We start from the raw sequence: 18,031 nt of genomic DNA, 5'->3' as shown, positions 1-18,031 counted from the left end.
TGGTCACACAGTTCTCTCAATATTCTTTCATTCTTAGAGATCCTTTTTTCTCTCCGTGCGTCAGCTTCTTTGTATTCCTCTTCTCTAGTTTCTATTTCATTTATTGTCTCCTCCACTGTATCCAACCTGCTTTTAATAACCTCCATCATGCTCTTCAGCGATTGGATCTCCGACCAGAATTCATTCCTGAGTTCTTGGATATCTTTCCGTACCTCCATTAGTATGTTGATGATTTTTATTTTGAACTCCCTTTCAGAAAGAGTTGTAAGGTCCATGTCATTTAAATATTTCTCCAGAGTTATATTAATTTTACTCTGGACCAGGTTTCTTTGGCATTTCATATTTGTATATGGCCCCTCTAGTGTCCAGAAGCTCTACTCTCTGGAGCTGCTCAGCCCCTGAAGCAATGTTGGGGGTTGCAGGGGAGCGGTATTGGTGCCTGGGGGGAGAAAAGAGCTGTTCCCCGCTTTCCAGCTGCTGTGCCTGTCTCCACTGCCTTAACCAGTGGGCCGAGCACACAGGTATAAGCTTTTGTCTGAGAGCATCCGGACATGGATCCCTGCTTTCCACAAGTGGCTGTAATCTCAGTCTCTTCAGGAATTCTGCCTGTATTAGCTTTCCAACCCCGTAATCATGCGGTATCATGAAAGCACCATGAAATGTAGGTTTGTGCTCCCAGAGCAGATCTTTAGAGCTAGGTATTCAGTAGTCCCAGGCCTTCCACTCCCTCCCTGCTCCATTTTTCTTCCTCCCGCCAGTGAGCTGGGGTGGGGGAAGGGCTCAGGTCCCACGGAGCCACAGCTCTGGTACGTTACCCCGTTCAGTGAGGTCTTCTCTTTTCTCCAGGTGTGTGCTGTCTGGTGCTGTCCTCTTTCTTGTTGCTCTCTCAGGATTAGTTGTGTCAACTATATTTTCTAATTATATCCAGTTTTAGGAGGAAGCATCTGCCTCTCCTCTCAAGCTGCCATCTTTTATAGAGAAACATTTTAAAGAAATATGAGGTTTTCTTAGAAAACTATTAGCCATGGTTAAACCTCCACCTATCCTTCTGAATAACTATTTTTAAGAACAGTGCTGGGCATAGAGCAGATACTCAACTGTTAATAAAAATTAGCATATATTGGGTATATCAAAAGTCCAAAAACTATGCTTGGAACTCATCCCTTCTTTATGGGAGCTAACATCTCAAGATTAATAAATGTTTGATATGGCTAACTCTAAGATACATTAATTTTAACACTCATATTTGCTAATTTTTGTTAAAGAAGTTTCTTACTTCCCTCAAAAAAATGCTCCATGACACATTTTTTTTTCCAGTTAAAGAGAACTGAATTATTTTGGTGGAGGATTTTTAAGCAAACTTTGGGGTTATTGCAAGCAAGCTGCCAGTTCTTAAAGACAGTGTTGTCAATTACTGACTTTAGAGGGTGAATTTTCTCCAAATTGCCTATATGATGTCACCAAAATTTTCTTTTCTAACTCCCACAAATAGTTTTGGTACCCTGCCCCTCCTACACAAATTCACTTTGGAGATTTGCAAGGGATTTAATTCTGGATGTGGCCTAGGGCTTGACAAGCAACTTCCTGGAAAGGCTTTGCAAGAAGAGCTTCTTAGATGAAAATCATCCTGGCTCAGTTCAGCTTTCCTCTTGGTGTGAAAGTCCGTTATGACTCATGCAATTGTTTAGTTTACATTGGCCCTTCTTAGGGATCTACAAGGACATGATACAGTGTGCTCATATCAAAGTTATAATATTTTTAAAAGAGACAACTTGGGAGAAAGCCACAATGGATTCTGATACTTCTTTATTTAAAAAATCCAAGTTAACCTCAAATATGTTACCTTTATCTCCCTAGAACAGAAGAGAAATACGAAGACCTTAAAGCTAACCAATACTCATTGGTATTTCAGGTATGAAGATCTTCATTTGTACACTGACTTTTCTGGAAATGCGAATCTGTCAGAACTCCTCTTTATTTAATGAATATTACCCAATTTGAATAAGATATTTTATTTGGCAGCTGTTACTAGGGAAAGTTTTTGGGGGATAGGGGTTTGGGAGGTCTACTCAGGGGTCCTTTTCTTCCTCTCTATGGATAAGATTGTTTAAATGAGACACTTGAAAATCTTAAACCAGACATAAGATGACCTTAGTTAACCCAATGTTTAATCCAGTTCAACCAACATTCCAACTTGTTCTACTTTGCCAAGATTCCCCCTGTTGAATTCCCACCTGCCCTGAAGCGCAAATCAGTTAATCCTCTTGCAGTGTATGGTGTATAGTTCAGCCATCCTCTGTTATCTGTTAGCATTAGCTGAGTATTTAATATTGAATACTTAAAAACTCCTGTTGTGGGAACAGCCTGCATTTTACAGATGAAGAAAATAAAGATCAGTTAGTTAAATAACTGGTTTAAGATCACACAGTTAAAAAAGGGCAGAGTGAGAATCAAAGCTATATATTTGACTTCATATCCACTCTTGTTTTTGCCAAAACTGTGACTGTAGTTGCAACCCAAAGGGGAAAAATGGTGTAAACTGGACTAAATCAGGGTTTGGGAACACATGCAGGTTAAAGGGTCATTGTTAGTGAATGGGAACAATTGTATGAACCCCTGACAAACCTTGAACCTGCAGACTCTACCCTGACCTCACCCACATCATTACAGCTCAGAAGGCAACTGTTCTACTAGTCTTTAAAGAGAAAAGTTGTGCCATGATTCATGCCTAATGAGTGCCAATGACACTACTGCTATTTCATATAGCAGCAAAACAAGTTTCAGCAACCCAGATCTTTATCTGCTTTAGCTGAAAAGGCCAGTTACATTTTAATCTCAGTTATATAAATAATTGTTTTGAAAGCAAGTTGGCACATCTCTAAAAGGTTTTTTTTTCTTCCTTTGATGCCCATTAGTTATTTTTTTGAAGTAAAGGACAAATTGAGCTATATTAAGGATGGAAAATTATGTACATCTCATTATTGAATGGGTGCTCTGGTCAAGATATTTTGTGGAGTTGAACAAACTATAGCCAAAATCACCTTTAATAAGGTATAATTTATGTTCAATAAAATGTACCAAATTTAACAGATCTTAGTGTTTTGATAAATCTACATGCCAGTCATTTCCTATATTGCAAAAGTTTGTTTGTGTCTCTTTTCAAGTTCCTGTTTCCTCAGTTACCCCATCTAGTCCACTGACATGCTTTCTGTTACTACAGATCAGTTTTTCTTTATTAGAATTTTATGTGAATAAAATTACATCAAGTACATATTCTCTTTGTATCAGCTTCTTTTGCTTTCCTTTTTTTTTGAGATCATCTGAGTTGTAGATGTCAGTAGTTTATTTCTTTGTAGTATTACACTGTTAGGATACTCACAGTTTGTTCCTACCACTATGATAGAATTTGTTTCAAGTTTTCAGCTATTATAAGTAAAGATGTGAAGAAGATTCTTGAAAAAGTTTTTGTGTTGATATAATATTTTTCTTTCTTGGATAGAACCTAGAAGTAGAATTACTGGGTCATAAGAGAAGTGTTTGTGTGTGTGTGTGTGTGTGTGTGTGTGTGTACAGGAGACTTCCAAGCTGTGCCACTTTATATTCCCACCATCAAAGTATGAGAGTTTCAGTTTCTTGATATCTTCACCAGCACTTGGTATGTTCAGTTTGTTGAACTGTGGTCATTCTATCAGGTATGTAGTGATATTATAATTTAGTTTTAGTTGGCTTTTCCCTAATGAATAATGATGTTGAGCAACTTTTCCTGTGCTTATTTACTATTTGTATATCTTCTTGGGTAATATGTCTTTCCAAATTTCTTTGGTACATTAAAAAAAAAACTTGGCTTATTTTTCTTATTACTGAGTTTTGAGCTTCATATATATATATATATATATATATATATATATATATATATAATATATATATATTGGATTCAAGTCCTTTATTATATATAAATGTATTAGTTTGCCTCCCAGCTTGTGGTTTTCTCTTGATTATCTTATTAGTGTCTTTCAAAGAGTAAAAGTTTAAGTTTTGATGGGGTCCAATTACTAATTTATTATTTTATGGATCATGCATTTGGTGTGTGTATGAAAAACTTTGCCTATCTCAAAGACACAAAGATTTTCTATTATCTTTTTTCCTGAATGTTTAACAGTTTTAAGTTTTACATTGAAGACTGTGATTCATTTTGATTTAACTTTTGTATATTCTGTGAGGTATATATCCAAGTTCATTTTTTTATATATGGATGTTCAGTCATTACAGCACCATTTGTTGAAAATACTATCCTTTCTCCACTGTACTAACTTTGCACATTTGTTGAAAATCAGTTGTTCCTGTATGGATTTGTTTCTATTTATTTATTTTGCTACCTTTACATTAATATCACACTATCTTGATTATTCTAACTTTAAAATAAACCTTCAAATATGGTAGAAGTAATCCTCCAACTTTGTTCTTTTCAAAGTGCTTTTGACTATTCTGAGTACTTTTTATTTCCATATGAGTTTTAGATCAAATTCTCAATTTATACAAAATAAGCTTTTTTATATCTATTTTATATATAGCATAAGGAAGTGTATACCTGTGTGCACATGAACACACAGACACAGAGAAAGAGAGAGAAAAACATGTGCCATAAAGCACTTCAGTATAAACCAGAAAGAATTTCTCCTATGTAGGAATGCTGGCCTCCCATGCATGAACTTTCTTTAATGAACTGGGAGAGGATAAACCTGCTTCATTTCAAAGATGACTAATACTTTTTTTTACATGTGAGATATAAAAAGTCAGAAGAGGAACAGAGAAAAAAGCAACCAAAGAATATTGATAAAACAGTGCCCAAAGCATATGAAAATTGTGATCAAACATAGGCATGCATTTAAAAAATTTAATAAACACTTGCCATTTTTACATAAAAAAGGTTCAAACTACAGAGTGAAGTCTCAGAGAGATTACCATTTCTGTAATTTTTGTCTAAGTAGCCTCAAGGAGATGGGAATAGGGACCAGTGAAGGTGTAAATACTTCCCAACTCCTTCATAGATGAGGTATTTAATCACTTACATATGGCTTGAGAGGTATCAAAAGCCAAGACCTTCCCCTCTTATTCCCCTTCCAGCTGCCGCCCTTGGCCTTTCCTCTCCTTCTGACCCATGCAAGAAGTTAGAAGTAATTACACTCCCTTAGGTCAGATGTACACCTGTGTGTGAGCATGACCACAGCTATCTGAAAATGCATATGTCCTGCGAAAAAGAAGCTGTCCTAAATGTTGGCTTTGGTGACCTGTCCTAAGCATATATCAGTTTATCAGTTGAGGCATGTTGAACTTTGTATAGAGCCTGGCTTTGAAGATAAGCTGTTGGTCAGATGAACTGCCTTTCAGTAGCCTAGAAGTAGCAAGCCACCCAGACTGGGGAGAACAGAGACAGTAATTGGGCCTCGGAGAATTGGGGAAAGTATTTTTAGTCTGTTTTAGGAGGATGCCAAGAAACATTTTCTTGAGAACCTTTTCATCTAGTAGGTCCAATTCTGCATGTGAGACTACTAGAAATCAGCTCTGTGACTTGAGGCAAATCACTCAACTTCTGAGAGCTAGTTTCCTTCTCTGTGAAGTATATGAAATGATGTTTGCACTATAGGTTGTTAGCAGTTTTAATTGAATGATGTTTAGCAAGCACTTAATACACTGTCCAGCCCATAACGGGCAGCACTCAGGCTAGGATGCATACCTCCACAAGGCACCTTCTCAAGGTAATGACACTGGATGCTGTGGGATAGGAGGCCCAAGGTGGGCAGTTAGGTAACTTAGTATTACTGGCTTCCCACTTGCCCAAATGCAGCTCCAGCCAGTCATGTATTGGACTAGCAGAGCAAATAAACTCTGCTCTTTCTGTTTATTTCTTGTCACTTCTTAGCTCTAAGTAGTGTGATGCATATGAAAAGGGCCTAAACTGATAAGAGGGTCCCTGGTGATGGGGCTCAAGGCAGGCTGCCTCAAAAATATGCCAAAGTGGCCTATTGATTACTTTGAATTAAAGTTCCTTGAGAAACAGATGATGCAAGAGGAGCACTCTGGCCTCCTCTCTGTCCACCTGAAAGCAGAAATGAATCTCCATGTGACAGGTGTCCCCCCTGCACCAGGAGGGAGAGAGATGTCCTTATCTCTAGAGACAAGGGATTCAGGGCCAAGTAAACAAACTCTGCAGTTCCACCACTAATTAGAACCCAAGCCTAAGTTTCTTTGTCTTGTCAGTTCTTCATGATTTTATTGTTTCTTTGTCTAAAAGGTATATAAACAGCTTGATTTAGTCACTTCTTAGGTCCGGTATCTACAGGATCACTATACACACACACAAATTTTATGCCCCTCTTAGTCTGCCTGTGTCAAAAGAACTAAGAGGGACAGGGAGAAATTTTCCCCTTCCTGACATTGGTCGAAGTCCCCATTTGTCTTTCATTTTGGAAGGCAAGTCAGTTAAGTCTTTGGGTCTCCAGTTTCCTCATCTGTGAAAAGAGGGAGTTGGACCAGATAATTTGTAATGCATAATTCTTTGATTTACAGCCTGGGTCCCATTCAAACCTTTGATCCTGGTATAGTTGCTCACAGAGAGGAAATCTTGTTCTCAAAATGACAATGAAATTCACAGAATATAAATTCCCAGGGGATAGGGGAAATGGGCCAGACTTCTCTCACAAGTATGTGGCAGCAAGTCCTTGGCAAGAAAAGGAAGCTGTCAGACTAAGCTTAAAATATTCCTCTTCCCTGATATAGTATTAATTAAATCTGCTTAATCATTACTATAACTGTTTAGCAGAGAAAACTTAGGTATAGAAGCTCAGAGAGAAAGCAGATTATTGGGAAATATGAGAAAGTAAAGGGCAGAATCACATTTAAAATTAAAGTAGAACCCTCTCCTCCTCTATATGATCGTCTTCCTCCTCCTCTTTTTAATTTTAAGGAACAAAGCATTGTTCAAAGACTTCAGAGAGTGGAATGGAGCTCTGTCCAGTTGGAATCACTCCATTCCCATCCTCTGGGAGTTACCCATGGTAACTAATGCAGAATGGCAACACACACACAAGTCCTTTTCAAAGGAAAAATCACATCTACTCCCACTTTCCTAACAGGTTTTCTAAATCTTCAATAAGTTTGTGTTAGCTGGGAATGAATGTCTGAATTTAGGCTTCAAAAATGTTCCTTTCTCCACCCCCCCACCCCAATCTGTATAATTACTGTTTTTTTCCTGAAGCCTTTCAAAATACTATAATTAACAGATTGGCAGATAACCCATATAACTGCAGTTAAGGCAAATATAGTATGCAGCTGTCTTTGCATTAAGTGATTAAATCAAATAGCATAGTTTTGAAGTACATTTATAAAGCATAAATTTACCTCCTGGCAAAACTGTCTTAAGTAACACACCCTATACCATCTGTTCACTCAGTATTAATACCATATTTCCCAGGACTATAGCTACAGTGTGCAGAGCTACCAGCTGTGCAGAACCAAGAGGTGCTGAGGGATCCTTTGGAATACTCAGCAACTTTTGGATCCTCTTAAGGATGCTCACAGTGATTGTGCATCTGAAATACACATACAAACACAGCCACGACATGCATACAGACATACAGACTTGTACATACACCCATACACATTCACACATATGCAAAACACACAACCACAACATGGATACGGACACATGGGTGTGCACATACACCCATGCACATGCACATGTACACATGTGCACACACACATATCCCACCTCAGGATACAGATGACTGTATGCTCACTTTCCATGAACAAGACACTACACTGGTATGACTTTAAATGCATTTATTCAAATACTTATTCTTTCATTAAATTTATTCAAGTACTTATTCTTTCATTAAATTATTCATTCAACAATGATTTATTCAATGCCTCTATGAGTCCGACCAGGTACTAGGTAGTAGGGATACAGTGGGGATTAGTGATGATCCCTGCTGCTATGCAGTTTATAGTCTAGCACAGAAGCCTCATTAATAGACTAACTGCACTAAATGGTGATGGTTTTAATACAGGGTAGAAACCCAAGCAAGCTTAGTAACTTCAGGGTTTACCAAATCAGAGCTATAAACATTTTGCAAATTAACGTGGACAATAAATGAAAGCGGTCCAATCATCAAAAATTTATCCAGAACCTACCATGAGCAGCAGTAGACACAGTGGACAACATAAGAAAGGACATTTACAATTTGGTAAGGAAGCTAGCAGTACAAAGAAATGCTAAATTGGATGATTCAGACTATCATGCAAGGTTTCAGAGCTATCAAGCAAGAACTGAGAAGTGGGAAGCCTGAGCGGGTTTTATGGAGATGTGGTTATCAACCCTGGCTGCACATTAAAATCATGTGGAAGGCTTTAAAAATATTCGTGGCTGGCTTGCACCCCAGATCATAGATTAGAAAATGTGGAGATAGGGCTTGGACATCTCTCTTGTTTTTACATTCTTGAGGTAATTTTAATGACCCTTGGAGGTACAAAGCTTGAGTTTGCAAAGTCATGATTTACTGTTAGGAGGGATTGTACAGTCACCCAGGCCAATATGCTCATGTCATAAATGAAACGTAGAGGTGTGAAGTCAGCACAATGAGGTCTTGTATGGTCTCACAGTTAACTCAAGGCAGACACTGAGCCAGTATTCAGGTTTCCATACTGGGGATTCTTTTATTGCATATCACTTCCAGATTTTCAGCATATAGTGAAAACAAAAGCCAGTCACAAAAGCTTAGCTTTCTCACCAAAGTTTTCAAAATGGGAGTACTTAGGAGAGGAAAGCAAAGAGTGAGACTGCAAACAATCAGTTGGAAATAAAATAACAGATATTACTGTTTTGTAAAGGAAAATGAAAGTAGACACTTAAATTTGGTGGTTTACATGAAATACCAAGAATGTAAACATTTAAAATCTTTTATTGCTGTTATTATGTGATAGTTTTTTTAGAGGTACCAAATATTTTATATTTTGGGGGGCTTAGCATTTATACAAAGCCTTGTCTCCTCAATAATCCATTTCTCTTATGTGAATTGTAATGCCTTCATATTAGACAGACACAGAACTTTCTGTTGTTGCTTAATCTAAAAAAGTAAACAAGTTTCTCCTCATTAAAATCTGAGTATAACAGAGCTGCCAGACTGGACTGCAAGATTCAGGCTGCAAAAGAAGGTATTCTGAGCTTTGTTTTACATCAATATTTATTACTGTATCAGCAGCTACACTGGATGTGCTTATAATTTATTAGTAGTCTTTATTTGGAGGCAGAAACAGATTCCATAATTCTTGAGAATCACATACCCTCCAGGCATTTTTTAATCTAAGTTTTGTTTACTGTCACTTGTGCTGAACATTCCGCATTGCGATTCATAAAGAAGCCGTTCACAGAAAACTAGTATCTGGCCTACCCCAATAGTTTCCATTTTATTAGTCAATGGGAGTTGGCTTTAAACTATCCAGCTTATAATTTATAACCGGAACAGACAATTTAATCATTTTAGGATGTGTTCAAGCATAGCTCAAAGTTTTAACAGGGCTGCTCCCTTATTTCAGAGCCCCTCCCTGCCAAGAAAACTTATATTTTAACAAAGAAAATAGTCCCTCTTTTCAGTTTTTTCTTGAGTCAAAACATGTATTGAAGTACTTTATGAGAAATGTAATGTGGAAAGGAAAGGAAATCTCCAAGAAGGAAAAAATCCTGGAGTCTTCTGAGGTCTCATAAAAATTAAGGGAAGAGCTGGCACAATTATTTTGACAGCAGGTGGGGTCTCTAAACTGTTAATTTAGAGCCTAACCATTAAGAACATGAAGACTCAAGTTTCTAGAGGTTTACTGACTCTTTTCTGGTATTTTGGGAAGATTTGATTATATGGTACTATTTTTAAATGTCATTTTAAAATAAAATATGACACAGGAAGCAACTTAACAAAATGATCACCCCTGAGGGGACAAGAGTAAGCACCACGGTATGCCAGATTTTCCTTTTACATAATTCAGAACTACTTACCCTATGGACAAAAGACCATTCATAATGAGAAATAGGTGATACAATTAAACGTGCCTATGCTAGGCCAACTAATAGTAAATCATGTAATTTGCTGCCTGAGGCAACAGAGTAGTGTCTTCAGCTGAGGTAATGAATAGGTGGATGGACAGAAGAATGGACTGATCAATAGATGGGCAGACAGTATTAGTGCTCATGTCAACAAATATCTCCTATTAGTGAAATCATGTCCACAACACATGGAAAAAGCAAGAACTAAGATACTTGCAAACTGGTAGATGGCTTATACCCACAGTAAGGGCAGGAGAAATAAGGCAAGGAGCAGTCAGTGCTCTCCTGTGGGACTTGGTCTTACTCTGCTGTACATTCTCAGCGGATCCTATAGTTCCTCTCACTCAGTAGTAGTTCAATAATGTTGGGTAATTGGCAGTAGACAAAAGGAATGAGAAAAGGCTCCAAGATGCAAATGTTGTCACACTGCATTTCAGTGAGCACAAGTGGGGTTCTTCCATTAGAGCTGAGAATAATCTTCATATCACAGAAGAAAAACAACTGGAATGGAAATGAGTACATCAGGAAGATATCTGAAGCCATTCTGGAATGGGTAAAATGTGTGGGGCTGTGAAGTAGAACAACAGCAAGGAGCAAGGAGATGAATGAAGACCGGGATGTGTCATCCTCAGAGGATTAGTCCTGGGGAAAACTTCTGTGGGCCTCAGTTTCTTATTTTATAAAATAGAGTTAAACTAATTTACATTTCAGATCCTTACCAAGGCCTAGTATACATTTTTATTGTCCTATGATTCCATTCTTGAGACCTCTTGTTTGTCTTGGGAATAAAGGTGATTAATCATTTTCTCTTTTGGGGAAGGAAGGCAGCACGCATTTTGGTTATCATACTGTTTTCCAGTTATGTTATGATTTGAAAGGTTTTTCTTTGTCAAATGTGATTTTATTATATGAAATCCTACAATGCTACTTCTATGTAGGATTTCTTAAAAATAACACCTGGAAAAAATTGGCTTTGAAATTTTTTTTAAATTGCTTTAAAAGAAACTTCTTTGAAAACACACCTGTATTTTGGTCTGTAGTCATAACTATGTATGCCAAGTATCAAAACCTTTGTATTCTTTTCTTTTTAATAAAAATCACTCAATAATATTTAGAATCGGGCTATCCAAAGAGCCTTAAATTGTATTGCCTTAAGCTTTCAAATTGGGAATTTCAATTACCTCAATCAAGAATCTGATGAAGCACACCCTCCATCCCTAGATTTGGCAATCTGCAGTTTCCAAGTGCAGTTCATACTCTCCAAGCAGCCATAGATTGCTTTCTAGATATTTACACTGAATAGTGGATACCTATACTGAATATTTGTTTCTGTTCTGTAGGAGGCTGACAACAGAATGTTTCTGTTGGTAGAGAATGACAACTATCAACTGATTTCCAAAGAGAAAATGAAGAATAAGGGAATAAAGGAAAACTACCCAAAGTCAACATGAGAATGGTAAATGAAACATGGGGCAGATTTATCCCATTGTAGAAAAAGCTTTGAAGAGAAATAGAACTAAGTGAAATCTGCTAACCCAACCCTGGGAGGGGGCGTACAGGAGGAGAAAAGCCTGAGGTGAAAGGACTCTCTGGAGGATCACCATGGAAAGGCTGAAATGCAGTGGGGTCTGCTTTGCAGATGGTCCCCAGCAGATCAGCATTATGGGGCAGTGATATTAACATGCAAAAATTAGGGGTGAGGAGAACTCCATCTCCTTGGCAAGGAGAACCAGTTGTAGGATTGGATCCCATGGATTACTGGGCTAGGAAATCTGCCAGATGCAGTCAGGCACATTGGGATCTTCTTCATGAAGACATTTCAGGTCTGGTAAAGCACCTATTGATTCTATCAATATTCTTACTCATAACTACCGTTTATTATGTGACCAAGGATTTTTATCTCAACTTTCCAGATAAAAAAACTGAGAAAGAAGTAAAATGGTATTTCCCAAGTCATGAAGCTGGTATATTAAAGTGTAAGGATTTGAAATCATGGTATAAATGTGATTCTTCTAATTTTTGTGCTTTTATATGTAGTGTGTGTATTTGTTTCATTTGCTTTTTCCAATATATTTAAAACTCATGTTGACAGTTTTTAAACCACAGTGGTATTACGAGCATCCCAGTGTTTTTGCCTAAGATATAATCTAATACAACTGTTTATAAGTTGGAATTTTTCCCTTTGGGGAGCTAGGTGTAAAAGTGACGACTCAGTATCAATCTATTTATCTCAAGGGAAGTTAAAACTCACTGGGAATGACTGATGAGCTTTTTAAAAAAATCATTTATTAGGAAATAATTAGAAACTTACAGAAAAGTTGCAAGAATAGTGAAGAATACCCCAATATCTGTTATCCAGATTCACTTCATTTATAGTTTGTCCTATTTGCTCCTTTCTAGAAAAACATTATTCTTTTTTCCATACTTCTGAAATTCAGTTGCATACATCATGGCCCTTTGCTTCTAAATACTTCGGTATATATTTCCTAAGAACAAGAATATTCCCTTATATATCCACAGGATAGTTATCAACTTGAGTAATTTAACATGAACACTGGACTTTTATTTTATCTACCATCTTTACTTCAATTTTGTCAGTTTACCTACCCAGCAATGTCCTTTATAATATGTTCCTCCTCTGGTACAGAATCCAGCTAAGAATCACATGTTGCATTTTCTTGTCATGTTCCTTTCAGTTCTTTTAGTTGGCACAGCTCCCCAGATTTCCCTGTCTTTTATGATCTTGACATTTTTTTAAGAATGCAGCTGCTTGGCCATTTTTAGAGCCCCTTCTTCTACCTGGAAATAGTTTTCCTAGAGTTCATTTTTGCTAGAACTCTGAAGGATATTTGTACATATGGGAGTCCTTTGGCTTCCCTATAAATCAAGGATAGAGTGAGGCCATAAATGATGATATCAGAGATACTAGGCTGTGACAAGTGGTTTCTTGGACAGAAATGTTTTCTTCATTCCCAAAAGAGAGTAAATAAGAGTAGGACAGAGCTGGAAATATCAGCCTTTTTTGGGTAGGCAACTCTGAGGGAGCTGCTGATGCAGAGGGAGACTGAAAGAGAGGAGCTGTCTGCTCTGGTGAAGGTCCATCCCTGGAATGGCAAAGGTATAGAAATCCTGGGCAAAGTGATTCATTAGCATTAATAAAGGAATGGAAGAAATCAAAGTAAGGAAAGGATACAGTGCTTGAAATCTCCAGCTTAAAATCTTAAGAGCGAGGCCTTATGTAGTACAAATCTCTTAAACGCCTGACTAACATGAGTACATAAAACAGACATATATTCACCACGATGCCAACTACTTTTTAGCAACCTTATGAAAGTGTAATTGGTATCTAAATAAGCTCACATACTATGTATACAACTTGACAGGTTGGCACATATGCATACACTTGTGGCACCATCACTGTGGCCAAGGTATAAACATCCATCACCTCCAACAGTCGCCTCCTGCCCATTTGGTTTTATTGCTGTGGTTGTTTGGAGTTAGAACCCAACTTAAGATCTGCCCTCTTAACAAAATTGTAACTGTACAACACAGTATTGTTAGTACTGTTTTGTATGTCAAAGCTCTAGAACTTACTCATCTTGTGTAACCAAACATTATACTGTTGAATGACTCCATTTCCCTCTTCCTCGAGCCCCCGGTAATGGCCATAAATTATTTTCAGTAAGTGTTCAAAGGCCAATGAGGATTTTGGTGAAAACTTAGTAAAGACATGGGAAATATTAGGAAACCTTTATAAAAGAAATAACCTATAGATGTGATTCAAAACAAACTGGAGATATTGTTCTGTATGACTCCAACTGCTCTTTTTAAAAATCAGTTGTGCTAAAGAGAACTCCTCACTCATCCTCCAATTCAGGATATATCTGGTTATCTAGGTTAGGGTAGGGAGTTGAGAGAGCTGATATATTCTGTATAAAAAAGAATTTGAAATGAGGTGGAGGTGGGGGTGTGGGGACCTAGGAGGGTGGAGGGAGGGCTGGGAGGGTGGGACACTGCTCAGGTGGGTTGGGGTGGGGAGCTGAGAGCCTGAAGGGCATAAAAATCCAAACAAGCACTTTGGATGGAAAACAATTACATAGAAGAAAGTGTAAATTGCTTGTAGCGGGATGGGCTATCAACCCTTTATTGCTCGTATAGAACCTTAAGTAAAGGTTACTTTGCTCACTAATGATTTTTTGTGGAAGTAGCAGTTTTGGAGGATGCTTGAAGGGGAGGCTGAGGTTTGTGTCTGAGTGGCTGCAAGGCCAAAATAGATTATGTGGAGAAGCTGGCATAGAGAATGGAGGAGATTACAAGAGTGTAAATTCCAGAGAATTAGCAACAATTCTAGGGTTAATGTGAGACTTTCAGGGCTGTAGAATTGATAGGTTTAAAGCCAAGGTCTTCAAAGGTAAAAGGCGAACCCAGCTAACATGTGTAGGAATAAGTAGGAAGTTATACTAATGTATGTATATGATATGAAGGAGGAATAGAAAATGCTAAGGTCCAGAGAAGGGTGGGGGCATCTGGTGGCCTGGATGCTGAGTTATATTTCCACCCTTGTTACCTCACTCACCATCAGGAACCTCATGACTGTCCCATAGCTGTGTGATACAGGCCTGGAGCTCCAGTATGGGGTGTGTATTCTCAGCGCCCAGTTAGTTACCTGTGGATACAGAGTGTGTGAGATGATGAGGAATGAATGTCCTTTTCTATGGATATTTTTTGTCCCAGGGATGGGCTCAAGTTCTGCTTCCCAGGGAATTTTTATTTGATTTTCTGTATTTTGAGGTTGTGGCTCGCCCTCCTGTTCTTTTTAATCAGTTTTGGAGAAAAACATCAAATTCAGGTAAGGGAACTCTAGGCCTAGTCCCTAGAAGAGGTTGAATTTTGTTTTTCCTTTTTTCACTTTTCTAAGTCATGTTGGAGCAGAGAGACACTTAAGATGAAAACTCTCAAGAAGTGGTAGAAAAACATCCTTCTAGGGGAAAAAGTTGGGCAGGGCAGAGGTTAGACTGGGGCCTGGGACTTCCATGTAAAATTCATAGACCATCTACCTGGGTGGGGTAGAAGTTCCTAGGGTAAATCCAAAACACCATTATTCATGGGTAGTAATAAGGTGTTGAGGACACCTGAGCACAGTCTCTCAACATTGTTCAACAGCTGCCTTCCATGTCTTGTGTCTTTGGGACAGCCATCTCCATGAGTTAGGGCTGGCTTGCAGAGCAATGCTGAGACTCTGAAAGCCTCTCATAAGATACTATTCCATCTATGCTCTAGGAACAGAACCGTATTGAATGAAACCAGTTGTTGTTAAAGATCTGAGGATCTGTGCCCATCTTTAGCAAAGGACTGTCTGGTGGAAATATCAACTGAAGACCTCATGCAGGAAACCTTTGTTACTTGAATTTTTCCGAGAAGAAAGAATGGAAAATTATTTTACCCATTTTAAAAATGAATAGTAGGAAAAGAAAACTGATCTTAATTCAATCTAGAAAAGCATATTATTCATGAATAATGAATGTCTACAGCTGACCTAGAGAAGGGACACTGAGAATTAAGTTCCAGGCTCTCATTCTTTGCTTGTCTTTCACCATCAACACAAGAGACAGGAAAAGAATCAAAGGTGCAAAATTATATCCATTCAACTCTGTGCTTTCCAAGGGTTAACCTTAAACTCTCCTTTCTATGAGGACCCAGGTCCACAATCTCAGGGGGTGTCAGTTTCTGGAGTGAGTTCTTCTCAAAAACAGAGCCTTCAGAATATCCAAAGGAAGGAAAATAGGAAGTTCTAGGAAATCCTCTGACCATCCATAGGAAGGAAATAATGCTGGAGCTTGGCAATGGGGCTTTCCTTCTTAGTGGTGGTGTGAGATGCAGTGTGCATTTGTCAGGGTTACCAGAGAAATAGATCCAATAGGATGCCTACACATATAGGGATTTATTTAAGGAATTTGCTTATGTGATTATGGAAGCTGGTAAGCCCAAAATTTGCAGGGTAGGCTGGCAAGCTGGAGACCCAGGAAAGAGCCAGTGTTGAGATTCAAATCCAAAGGCCATTTTGTGGAAAATCCCTGCTAGCTTGAGGGAAGTCAGTCTTTAATCCATCCAGACTTTTAACTGATTGAACGAGGACCTCCCACAACACGGAGGGCAATATACTTTATTCAAGTACACTGATTTAAATGTTAATCTTACCCCAAAACACCTTCACAAAAACATACCCTCTGTATAAGTTTTGACAGCTTATACATTTGAACTTCATTTAAAAAAATTATACAACAGTTATTTTATTTAGTTTCACCCCAAATCTTAGTTTCCATTTAATATATATGACAAATCATTTTTCTTTATTGCTTCAGTCATAATTCTAACTCTATACCTCCACTTACATGTCTTTATTTTAAATTAAACATTTTCCATACTTATGTTGCTGAACCAGAAAAATAAGTTAATAATATTATCATTTTAAAAGAAGTCATTTCAATTTAATTATCAGTTAAACTTATATAGGTATAATTATCTGTGGTTGTTTTCTTAAGATTTTCAAATAATCACATTACAGTGTTGCATTAGTACATGAAAAAAACGAATCAACCTATTGGGAATAAGATCAACAATGTATTTAGATGCTACTATAAAAGATACACTAGCACATCACACATGGTATAATAAAAAATATTATAAGATACAACAGAGCAAAATGGAAAACTAAAATTGCGTTAAATTAAAAATAGTTTACACTGTCCATTCATGGGCATTTGGGTTGTTGCCATGCTTATTGTGAATGATACTGCAATGAAAACATGGGCATGTAGGTACCTCTTCAAGACCCAATATCAATTCCCTTGGATATATACCCAGAAGTAGTACTGCTAGATCATATGGTAGTTCTATTTTTAATTTTTTGAGGAACCTCCATACTGCTTTCCATAGTGGCTGTGCCAGTGGACATACCCACCAAGGGAGCACACGGTTCTCTTTTCTGTATATCCTCACCAACCCTTGTTATTGTTTGGGTTTTTTTGATAATAGCCATCCTTCTCCAGAGAAGACATACAGATGGCCAACTGTTATATGAAAAGATGCTCAACATCACTAATCATCAGGAAAATGCAAATCAAAACACGGTGAGATCCGGCCAAGGCCACAAACCTGGGAAGTCCTCAGCCATCTGCTGAGCATGGATGGATTCTAGGGCCTGGCCATCTTGACAGGACGTGTCTAATCAGCAGTCTTCTACCCACAGTTCCTATGGGGTTGGTTGAGTTTATCTAAAGCCCTCCTTTCCTCCCTGCCTTCCTTTCAGAAGGGTCAGATGTGCACTGTTCTAATGGCTTTCCTGCCCAATCCTGCTGCTTCTGTCTCCCACAGGACTCACCACCCTTCTCTCCCAGTAAACCTCTTCTCTTTAAACTCCATTTTCATGTCTATTTCCAAGTGACACAGTTCCTTGAACTGTTAACCTTTTCTTCCTCTCTGTGATTGCCTTTTTTCTTTTTTTTTACGTCTCATATCTTTCTTGGGGGAGATTTTTAGATTATATGGCAGCTGAATCCTACATATATTCTACATTCAACTTACTGAAGTCTACTTTGCTGAAGTCTGTATTACCAAGAATTCTAAGATGATAGATCTATGTTCTCAACTTCTCAAGTCTTTTTTCATTTTGGTAATAGTCACAAATTTTAAATGTAACCTAAATCAAAGAATTCTAGAGTTGTAGCCACCTTGCCCAACCCTATTCTTTTATAGATACTGTGATTTAGCTGAGGGCCAAAATAGTTAAGTGATTCATCTCAAACTGCAAGAACTATAAAATTAATTTTCTTCATAAGTTAATTACCTCAAAAGAATCTCTTCACTTTCATGTCATTTCTAATCAGAAAGTATCAGATCCTAGCCCTACACTACTCATTTACTCATTAAATTATTTCC

The 18,031-nt window shown here is 37.8% G+C and overlaps 1 long non-coding RNA gene across 1 annotated transcript; it reads left to right on the top strand.

Moving 5' to 3' along the window:
- Positions 1–1,215: 1,215 nt before the first annotated feature.
- LOC118932859 (uncharacterized) lies at positions 1,216–17,443 on the top strand. The gene is made up of 3 exons (XR_005032923.2): positions 1,216–1,912; positions 11,434–11,549; positions 17,129–17,443. It is a non-coding gene; the product is annotated as an uncharacterized LOC118932859 (long non-coding RNA).
- Positions 17,444–18,031: the final 588 nt, after the last annotated feature.

The sequence above is a fragment of the Manis pentadactyla genome, chromosome 3, assembly GCF_030020395.1.
Source record: "Manis pentadactyla isolate mManPen7 chromosome 3, mManPen7.hap1, whole genome shotgun sequence".
NCBI lineage: Eukaryota > Metazoa > Chordata > Mammalia > Pholidota > Manidae > Manis > Manis pentadactyla.
Note: the sequence above shows the minus strand (reverse complement) of the source record. Positions and strands in the feature narration are given on the sequence as shown.